This window comes from Porites lutea, chromosome 8 (genome assembly GCF_958299795.1).
Source record: "Porites lutea chromosome 8, jaPorLute2.1, whole genome shotgun sequence".
Taxonomy (NCBI): domain Eukaryota; kingdom Metazoa; phylum Cnidaria; class Anthozoa; order Scleractinia; family Poritidae; genus Porites; species Porites lutea.
This window is the reverse complement of record NC_133208.1, coordinates 30,070,942-30,082,651: the sequence shown is the minus strand read 5'-3', so window position 1 is coordinate 30,082,651 and position 11,710 is coordinate 30,070,942. Positions and strand designations below refer to the sequence as shown.

At 38.6% G+C, this 11,710-nt stretch overlaps 1 pseudogene; it reads left to right on the top strand.

The window, feature by feature from the left end:
- Positions 1 to 1,327: 1,327 nt before the first annotated feature.
- On the top strand, positions 1,328 to 3,401 carry LOC140945927 (uncharacterized; annotated as a pseudogene).
- The last annotated feature ends 8,309 nt before the right edge of the window (positions 3,402 to 11,710 follow it).

The window sequence follows — 11,710 nt, the reverse complement described above, 5'->3', positions numbered from 1 at the left end:
CGAGATGCTGGCGTAAATTGTTTTGACGGGAAAAGCTCTGGTAAAAACTTCAAACTTCCAAGGATTAACACATGGAATGTAAACAAGATTAAGAAAAACAAAAAAGCATTAAGTCCGGTTGCAGAAACATTGCCGCATATAGAAGGAAAACGTATTTCTTCAATACGAAAAAATACTCTCCCTTGCTCGCCTCTGATGAATGCCCCACTTTCGTTACCTTTGCTGAAAGATTCAGGAGTATTAAACGTATTGAGTGCTTGTGATTTGAAATTCGGTAGCCCGATTTCTGAGCCTGTTTCACCGAATTCGCCCGAGCTCACGAGATATTCCGATGGTTGGTCGACAGTAGACCGACGTGAAATTAACTCTCTCCATAGGCTAGCAAAAAAACGGCAAAGTTCACGTGCACTACGAAAAAAATATGAAGGACTCTTGCCTCAAATCGAAAAACCAGTTAATAAGAGATAGTTCAGAGGAATCTTATGATTAGTTTTATATGTGGGGTGGACAGATATATCTTATCATGCTTATTACATGAAATTGTGATCACACTTTGATTTTGCGAATAAAACGATTTTCAGGAAAAATGCTTTTCGGTGATTCCTTACAAAAATGTCAAGGGCACTCGTCGTCTTTTTTACAGCTTGGGGTGCCTAATCTAAAGCTGCCGTTGAATCTTTTACCGGTTTTAGACTTTTCTGTCCTAGACCACATTAGGGAGATTATTTTTGACTCTAACTTTTAAATCCGTGGACGAAATGAAATCCTATGGTGTTACCATTCAAATAAGACCTTTTGAGCAGAACTTATTCATATTGCTATTAATTTCTTAGGAGTATATAAGACGAACTTTTGCATTTTTTTTTGGTAGAATTCTTTTTTCTTTGGGTACTGCTGAGAGTGCTGGGTTAAGGGTATTGACCCCGAAAAATGATGTCTAACCCTTAAAGGTTGATTTCCACTGACGCGTTTTTGGCTACGCACGTTAACGCACTTAAATTTTAATCACGTAAAATAGAGGCAAGATAAAAAGTGCTGAGCTTAAACAAGAAGTTGAGCGAGGTTCAACTTTTACGCTTACGAGCGACCTTTCATAGTACATTGCCTGTATTTTACTTGCTCACGTAAATTTTGCGCTCGTACGCACGTAAAAATTACGCGACACTGGAAATCAACCCTTAAGGTGGTACTATACAAAAAAATGCGAGTTTTTTGAGAAATTGTCCGAAAATTTGTTTTGCTCGTTTTCACATCTTCAATGATTTATTTTTCATCCAGCATAATTTTTTTGTAAGTATTTAATTGGTATAGAGAAAAAAAACTGTAATTTCCTAAACACTGTTGCTTGGTTGTCATGGTAACGGGTTTGTTTACGCGTCGTTTTGGAGCCGAAAAATGCTTGTTTCGTGAGCCAAAATTGGGCCAAAAACGAGTTTTTTTGACCGAGGATCATCTATTGGAAGACTGGTACCCAACAGTCTCGATTTCATGTGCATGCGGTAAACAATCAGCCATTTTGCAATCGTCAAGTTGTAGATTTTCTCAAGTGAACACTGGTTTGACCTACAAAATGCCGAAATTTTCATCTCAAAGACGCAAGAAAAGAAAATTTTATGGAAATCGGTTTACTAGTAGGCAAGGAGTGAATGAAGAAGGGTTATTGCCGGTGGAAAGCACTTCAAGTGGATCGGCAATGAGTTCTTCGCATGGTCAAGAGGAAGCGAAGGAATGTTCAGCGTCGTATCAAAAGCTCGTGACAATGCCGAAGACGAGAAGCCTAAACCAAAGGTACAAGATAAATCTTCAGAGGAAGATAGTCCCACTATCACTGGATTTAGATTTTTCGATATGGAGGTGCTGTCATCTGTTTTTGAGCAGCTACGGTGTGGCGATTGTGGCAGTTTCAGCCTTCTGTTGATGGAAGATAGCACAAAGCGGAAGGGATGTGCCTCGACTTTGCGCTTGTTGTGTGAACACTGTGGCTGGAAATTTTCTTTTTGTACTTCAAGAAAGCAAGGAAAGAGCTATGAAGTAAATAGACGTCTTGTGTATGGCATGAGAACTATTGGCAAAGGTTATGCTGGAGCAAAAAAATTTTGTGCTATAATGAACATGCAAACTTCCGGGGATCAGCACCAGCCATGGAGCCGGAGGGAGCAGATCGCATATTTCAGAGGTCTGTTGAAAAACACAACCTCAGATACACTGAATTTTATGGTGATGGTGACGGTAAGAGCTTCACAAGGGTGAAAGGAGTTTATGAAGATGATGGAATAGAAATGGAAAAGAAGGAATGCATTGGTCATGTCCAGAAGAGAGTGGGAACTGCACTTCATAAATTAAAGCAAGAGAACCCAGGCTTAGGAGGCAAGGGTAAACTGACTGATAGTCAAATAGACAAACTTCAAAACTACTATGGCATAGCCATAAGATCAAATGTTGGAAATCTTGCTGGCATGAAGAAAGTAATTCATGCTAGCCTAATGCATTGTGCATCCACTGAGCAACGTCCCCTTCATGACCACTGCCCAACGGGCAGTGCAAGTTGATGCCGTTATCAACAAGATAAGGCAAATCAGACCAAGCTGTACAAACATGGACCTGGCTTACCTCTTGAGGTAATTGCAAAGTTAGAGCCAGAATATGTTAGACTCAGCAATGGCATTTTACAGGAAAAATGCTTGCATGGTAAGACGCAAAATCAGAATGAATCATTAAATGGAATGATCTGGCAGAGAGTCCCAAAAGAAGTTTATGTTGGAAGGGAAACACTTGAACTAGGACTGTTTGATGCAGTTGCTCATTTTAATATTGGAGCAGTTACTGTTATAAGAATTTTGCAAGCCTTAAACATTCCCCCTGGAAAATACACAGAAGAGGGTTGTAAGCTTCCTGATCAGCTACGCGTGGATGGTGCAGAATATAAAAGCAAGGCAAGCACCAAAAAGAGAAGAAAAGTCATAAGAGGACTAAAAAAAGAAAAGAGGACAAAAACAAACAAAGAGAGGGTGTGAACTATGCCTCAGGACAGTTCTAGAGAGTTGTCTATGTGGAAACTCTGTTACAGTCATTGCGAATTCTATTTCTCAAACTTTAAACCATTTTTTCTCATAATTTTATATTTCGCGGAACTATGAACACTCTAGCAACCATAACTTTTCATGGTTTTATTCAATTCTTCTCATTTTTGGAGTGAGAAATCTTTGTATGTTTTTACATGCAATGAACTACAATCATTTATCTTGGTGTAATCTTTGTTGTCTGAGGGCCCAAAACTGGATCCTTAATTCAGTTTATTTTGAATGTCAATATGTTTATTGCAATAATTTTGTATCTATTAGTCTGATAAGAATGCCTTTAGTTCATTGCATAAAAAAGAGTATGTAGATTAAATTCCAAAAGTTTCAGCAGTTTTCCTTGTAATGTCTTGGAGATAGAAGTGTTTTTGTACCGGTTATCCCAGGGGGGTTATTTTTAGCATTATTGGTTGCCATGGTAACTAAACCAGACAAAAAGTATAAAAATATACTCATCTCATGATATAGATTAAGAATACCTGGGAATACTTGTGCAAAAGAACATACCAAAAAATAGTGATTTTTGAGGAATGTACCACCTTAAGGCCGTTTTTGGACACTTCCCTCGAGCAACTCCGCCGTTTTCTTAGAATACCCCTCGATCGGAAGCCATTCTAGCCGGGCCATTTCACTTTAAACCTGGCATTAATAAGTAGACATTGTAGACAGTGCTATGCTCTTGTGTTTCATTAAAGAGTATCAGCTTCATGGTTGACCCATACTTTTACCGAGTTCCTGGAATCGCGAAAATTAAGCGACTTATATTCCAGAGAATATAGCGAATCGCTTAAATTTAAAAGTGTCCCTAATATAGTACTGTTATTTTCAATCTTTTTCGTTTGCTTTGGTTTGTTTATTCTTTTTTGTTTTTTAAAATCGCCAAATATTTGTTGTAATAAGGCAAGTCGTTTTAAAAATGGCAATAACTTAATATTGTTTTTGCGAACACAAAAATGAACTGTGATGTCACAAATATTAGACTTTGTAAAACTGATGGATTTGTTGGCGGAAACTATCTAGAGAGCAAGACAAAAAACTCCTCCTAGACAAAAATGATTGGTACTGAGGAGATGATCGAGTTATTGCAATTGGTTTTAACCAACGCTTTTTTTAAAACTTCGGTTGATTAAAACTTAATCCTGACCTCTGATGATGTTAGTAACCGTTGAAGTTATTGCAAATCAACAGTATGTGAATTAAGCTGTTCATACCAACACAAAAAACGCGCGTATAATCTGAAGTATTGTTCATCAAAAAAGTTTCAACCTTGCACTTTCGGTGGTTCCGAGAATCACGAGAAACTAAACTAGATTACAACTACTGTCTCTGATTGGTCAATTTAGTACGTCGGGATTGAGTTCGCTTTAGCTTGAGGAAGTCACTGTACAACTTCTCAATTTTCTCCCTTCGATTTTTCGTCCTAGTAAAAAGCGGCTTAGCTATAAAGAGGAACTCCTGAAAGAAAAAATAATTAATACGCATAACTTATATTACGAACCAAGAACTGTTTAGTAAGAACTCTTTCCTCTGCTCTAATCCTCCTCGAGTCAAAAATAAATGATTATCAACGCTGTAAATAGTTTTTCTTATGGCTTAAATTTTGATCTGTCATTCTTTACTTTCGCTACTGATTAGTTTTTTTTTTCCCAATTAGAGCATTATAATGATAGCTTTGTGAATTTTACTCACTTCTCTTTGATAATACGCACTTTGATAGTGGGCCTATTTGAAAGCTTTGGTCTTTTTTGTAACTACGCACTTCTAATTGAAGAATTATAATCACTTTAATTTTCGTTTTTCTTTTCTCTTAATTATTTCTTTTCATATGAAAAATAAGTATTCTTTAACGTGAAATGTGCGAATAAAATGAATTTGAACTTGAACTTGGAAGTTTAACTGAACGCACGGAACATAATTATATACAGTAGACTCACTGTGGAATCACGCAAATATTAAAAAACCTCCAGTACAGTATATAAAGTAGACAATAGATCTTGGTAAAACGAACGAAATTCTTCGCGCCAGTAAAGAATATAGTATTATATATGGAACGGAACACGAAACCTCGTTATAGGGAACATATTTGGCTAGTCGGCTTGGCCCTTCGTCATACCACAGGGGGCCCACACAATCTGTTTGTGTAGCCGATTGTTATTTTATAGTAAATGTACTGGATTTACCGTTTGCTTCACCTACAGCGATATATCGCTAACTATGTATATAAATCAATGATAAATAAACGTTGAATTACCTTGCCTGTGGTGTATAGTCGTCCTTTTGCCTTAAAAGCGGTTTTTTGAGCGATTTTGAATGAATTTGAGTTCGCCGTTGACTGTTCCATATAATAGAAGGACAAGGGAGGAATCCTTATTTTGAAAGGGTTCCAGCGCCGGAGCGATTTTTCCCCCCAAAATCGCACTGCTCCGCTTTCAAACTTCGCAGCATAAAGGTGAAAAGATTCACGATTCTTCTCGTACCTTCCAACCGAAAATCCATCCAAACGGCCCGTAGCTAGCCCTCGAAGAAAATCAAAATCCCACAGTATTCGAGCGACTAGAATGCGTAGCAAGATTCATACGTGCCAGCCAGAAACCGTCCCGCTGATTGCCTTTTTTTTATTGGATGTCGTTAAATAAATGGTTAAATAATAACTGATGAAGAAGACTTGGTAAGCGTTTGTTGTTTAACGACATCCAATCAAAAAGAGGCAATCAGCGGGACGGTTTCTGGCTGGCACGTATGAATCTTGCTACGTATTCCAGTCGCTCGAATACTGTGGGATTTTGATTTTCTTCGAGGGCTAGCTACGGGCCGTTTGGATGGATTTTCGATTGGAAGGTACGAGAAGAATCGTGAATCTTTTCACCTTTATGCTGCGAAGTTTAAAAGCGGAGCAGTGCGATTTTGGGGGGAAAAATCGCTCCGGCGCTGGAACCCTTTCAAAATAAGGATTCCTCCCTTGTCCTTCTATTATATGGAACAGTCAACGGCGAACTCAAATTCATTCAAAATCGCTCAAAAAACCGCTTTTAAGGCAAAAGGACGACTATACACCACAGGCAAGGTAATTCAACGTTTATTTATCATTGATTTATATACATAGTTAGCGATATATCGCTATCATGAGGTGAAGCAAACGGTAAATCCAGTACATTTACTATAAAATAACAATCGGCTACACAAACAGATTGTGTGGGCGCCCTGTGGTCATACTGGGGTTCTGTGGTAAATATTGTAACCTTTGTTACTGTGGGATAGTGCTATATAGTTAAGGGCCCATTAACATGTACTGAACAAAACTGTAATTGAATTGGCCGGTACAACAAAGCCATTACCAACTGTAAACAATTGCTTAAATTGACCGGGCGGAGTTATTTGCATTATAGATACGTTCTAACTACCTGTTTCCTAAATTAATCACTTGAGCATATTACGTAAGCTCTTTTGTTCATTAGATAACTGGTTGGCAGTTTGAATAAATGTCATAAAAGCCAGCTACTTTGTAGACGTCTGAACGAGTCACAAACGTTGGATATTCGCCACTTTCTCTTTTCACCGCAACGATGAAGAAATTTAAAACTTTTGAAGTCCTCAACGAAGATGAAGAAACGAGCGTCGACCAGCCAAAAGGTCCCTCGGACGATGCAGCGGCTACGTGTCAAAATGAAGTGTTTATTTTAGGCGGTAAAGTCCTGTGCAGTGACGTTTTTTCTCTAATGAGTAAAGTGGATCAGCTGCACCACATCGAAACCATTGAAATCCAAACGGTGATGGACAAGTTCACGGACCCGTTCAAGGAAGAGAAGGGAAGTTCGGCTGAAGGAAAAAAGTCAACAAAATCACCCTCAATTGCACATCAACAGGAGCAAAAAAGAAGTCGGGAAAAATCTGCTCAGAAGCAAAAAAATTCTGCAAAGCCAAAAGAACGCAGAAGTGGATTATCATGGAGCAATGAACAATTAAACGAACTTTCTGTTATTACAGAAAGCCTTAATTCGTTGGTCAGTGACGATAGCATCAAAACTAGATTTCCACCGATCATCCAAGCTAAAGAAACAGGTCAAAGAGCAGTTTTAAAAAGGAAACAAGGAGGGGAGAAACTGGCAACCGCTAAGAAAGAATTTCTTCCTTCTCTGAACATCAAGGCTAAATTAAACGACAAAACAAGCAAAAGAAGTCAAATCAATCATCTGCCATCTTTGATTTCCAAGCAATGTTTAAGTACCACGACTCCACCACCATCGCCAGAAAGCTCCTCCGAGAGTCACTCTTCTACGCCACAACCAGAAAACGCTGCTTCGACAGTTTCCGGCGCTTTCGCGGTCTCTTCCGATACATCTCCGATCATCCCACGAAAAAAGCCGACAAAAAGCTGCAGGTTTTGTGTCTCACCTCAGTCGCCTCTTTCACCGAGAAAACCTACTCCTTTCCCGAGCATTTGGGGAGAAGACAGGTTTTTTACCATCAGTTTTGATAACAATGTATTGAGCAAGAAAGCGAAAGCCTACATTGTTAAAGAGGAAACAGAATGAATGGTTACTGTGATTCTAGAACTGACTTTAGGCGTGGAAACAGCTCGCCCACAAATAAAATGGCCTTAGTTTGTAATGGATCTGAAATAACATATTGAGTGTATGATTTTGAAACGAACTACATGTTTAGGTAACGTTGCTCACTAAAAAGGAGTAACGGCGAAAACATTTGCAAAACAGCGAGTCTCTCATAGCAATGACACACGATGGCAACTGTTGTGAAGATTTCTTGTAGTTTAGGTATTCTCGAGTAGTCAAGAGCTCTTTTTGTCTCGGTTTCTTCATTTTCATTTTTGTAAATAGCTCCTGCTAAACTTTTTTCGAGGTTTTCACTTGCTTTAATCCGAAATAATCTCACAAACATTTTCAAAACCGCGCGCCATGTTGAACAAAACAAGGAAAACAAGTTTCCCGTGACGTCATCCATGTATCTGTACTCTAATATATCATGAGCAGAGGCCGATCACAGCACGCGTAGCATTAACATAATTATTGTATAAACTGTAATAGATCATCGGCAAAGATCAATCACAGCGCGGGTAGCTTTCACATTATTGTATAAATCGCGATAGTGGCCACCCTAACGTTACTATTGTTACGTCACCGCGCATTTTGTGTTTCTAGACAACATTCTGACTATGAAAAAAAAAAACCGCCACAAACCTGGCCCGGTTGTTTTAGCGGCTGTTTAAGAGGTCAAGAAATGTTTTTAGCGATAAATTTTCAAATTAGAAGTACATTTAACAGAAAATGGAGCAATAACTTCAAAATAACAGCGGAAATAGAGGTATGAAAACACTGTTTTGGGTCCTACTTCGCAGACCAGTCGTATCGCCTTTGTTGCGCATATGTTCTTTCAATATGATGAAATGCGTTAAAATTGCTTTTTTACCCGGCATCAATAGCCCGGTTATTTTTCTGAAATATATCTTTGAATCAGTGTTTAATACGGCTCGATCAGCTTTAAACGGTGTTTGCAAGTGGAAGTTCTATGGAAAAGGAATTAAATTATTAAATACTTTCCGCGCTACTTGTGTAATCTCCTCAGTAGTGTAGCGAAGGATAAATCGTGTCAAAACAGTTAATGTTAAAGCGGGGATTTTTAGCCGGTTCGTAGGCTAAGTTTGTCTTGAGATTTCCAGGCGTTGCAGGAAATCAATCTTGATGAAAGTTTCCCACATTATTATATACATCGTGAAGATCGTGTAATGAGGTTTAAAAAGAATTCTGTCAAGACGTTTTAGTCATATAAAGTAAAGCGCTAAAAATCAAAATTGAGAATAAAGTTGCATTTAGACAGGGGGAGAGAAAACAGGTTACTGAGTTTTCAGGATCGCAAGAAACAAAATACACAAAAATTCCCAAGCAGCGAAACATGATTTTATAAAGCTGCATTCTGACGCTACTTAAGATAAGCCTGCGTAGCTTGGAAGTAGTTGGCACAAGAGAAAACGGGCGCGCGAGAAGACACGCGAGGCGAGAGGGAGCTCAATCACCCCTCGCGTGTCTCCCTCGCGCGCGCCCGTTCTGTCTTTCGCCCACTACTTCCAAGCGGTGCTACGCAGGCTAACTTAAGATTAATTCGAGTTACAAACTAACGAACCTCCTCTAACGGCCACCTCTCTACAAAGGCCACTTTATTTTGTCCCGACGGACAGTCCATACATTTACTCTCATTTAAACCTCTCCACAACGGCAACGGCCACTAACGCATGTCCCCAACTGCCAAAATAACCTCTCGACAATGGCGAGTCAGTTTTTTTTTTCAGCGACTGATGAGACGGTCAAGAATGGTCACGAATTGGCACGTTTATGATCAATCGCGTCAATCGTATTGTGATTTTGCGAATTGATACTGCTGCAGTAGGCTTCAATTCATAGTCAATCACTGGTGAAAATTTTACAGCGCACGGACAAAGATGAAATCATCTTTAAGGCGATTGAAAGATATCGGTATGATCTCCGAAAAACATCTCAACATATCAACTTTCAAAAGTGGCACAATTTGGAAATCCTCCAAATATTAGTAGCTTCGATCGGTTTTCTAGTCGTCGGCAGATATTTTGAACTCCAAGTAAGTTTTTAAGTTCTGGAAGCAAGTTTTTGTGTATTGAGAATTTAAAATAGGTTCAAATAAGTCGTTCAAAAATACATTTTTTCGTCATGCGCAATGTATAAGCCACCATACAGAACTTCGATAGAAAACCGTGCCAGAACCTTGCAGATGTAATACTGACGCGAAAAAATAATAGCCCAATACCGAAACTAAAATATCCGCCATGACCGTTTTCCTTTATTTGAAGTTACTCACTGTGACCACTGGCAACAGACATAACAAAACTAAACAGAGAACAGGTTCTAATCAGATATTCAAGATCATGTTATTTAGTCGAGCCTGCTTTTAGCAGAGCGAGACTCACTCTAAAAATGCAGGCGTTTTCTTTCGTGTGCCTCACCCCAAATGGTAGGCCATGGTCCTAGGCGTTCCTAGCGGAGACGGTGGAAACTGGGGATAAAAATCGTGAATCGTGCATGCAAATGAGTCTCGTGATGAGCATGCGGTTTATTTTCGGCAATGATTGAAATGACGTACCATGTTCTATAATTATTCCCGTACGTGCGGTAAAGCGTAACCTTCGGATCCGAAGAGACTGAGTTCGATACCTGCTATCTCCCATTCTTTGTTTATAAAGCATTGTTATGACAAGCAGGAATTTGATATTTATCGTTCTTAGGGATGTTTTAATATACTTTGTTATTTTAGTCAGCGTTCATGAAGATTGGCCGGTTCGAGGACTATTGTAATTTCTGTCCAAGATTGAGCACGACAGAATCGTGTTTGCATTTTCCCACATGGTGACTTTCAACGTTTAATGCACAAAAGATTAAAAAATATTCATTACTGGTAGAACTAAATCAACACATAAAGCAATTACGAATGGACAGAAATAGCACAGAAATTAATTTGGCCAAACTAAATTCGAGAATTTCTGTAGAAGTTTTTACTCTGCCTGTGGCCGCCGAACCATCCTTACGAGCTACAGTGCACATGCAATTTAGCAGTCACTACGCAGCGTGACTGCCTTGAAGAACCATTTGTTTTGCAAGCACGTGGTTTTTGATGGCTCACTTGTCGCGAGGTTTCATTACATACGTTTTCCACAGATAACGCACGGCAAACATTGGTAATTAGTAGATCAAATTAAAAAGTGCTTAGAAGGGACGTTGTTCGTGAAATAACAATAAAGTTATTAGACTCTCTTAGAAATGTTTTTGTGAGTTGCTTAAATCTGTGATAACATGTTAAAAATACAAGAACACCAACACAGGCTATATAATAGAAATTTCTGAATTTCTGAAGTGAAAAACTAGCGACAAAAATCATGTCGAAAAATCTTTGAGAAAAAGGCATTAATTTAAGTGATAATTTACAGTGTACTTTGTATTGCAAAATTGTGAAATACTGCATTCTGTCCGAGGTCTGTGTGATAAAAACAGTGCCTCATAGTACTGTTTCACCTCAGATGTGATGTTTAATTGGTATAAAAGGCTGATTTACACGCACCCAGATCTGTTTGCAAGATTTTGTAAAGTAAACTTGTCGAACGCAAAAAATTCGGCCTGATTTTTTTCCAGGCGATGAGTGAAGAGCCATTATCGAAGATGATTGCTATTTTGGGGGTGTATGTATGAGGCTATCTTGGGATGTTTGCAAATTATTTTTCTCTAAAATCACTTACCCTTTCCCTCAAAAGTCACATGAATGTGCTCTAAAGTTAACTGAATTGTGGAATACAAGTTTAGTGTTTGATTTAAATTATAAATTTATGAATGGGAGCCTCGCTTTTAGCCCTGGCTAAATCTATATATTATTTTGTTTTGAATTTCCTGCAGACAGGCCTTTCTTTTGAAAACATTGTAAATGGACTCTGTTATCAGATACAGTATTGGTTTGATCGTTGTTGTGAAGAGTCAGGCATTCTAATTTTAATTAAGAGTCTGGTATTTTTAGATGATCTTGTTAATACGTCAATAATAGACACGTGGGTGATATCGGGCTAAATATGTACGTCGGTGAGACGCGAATACTGCTTCTTATAT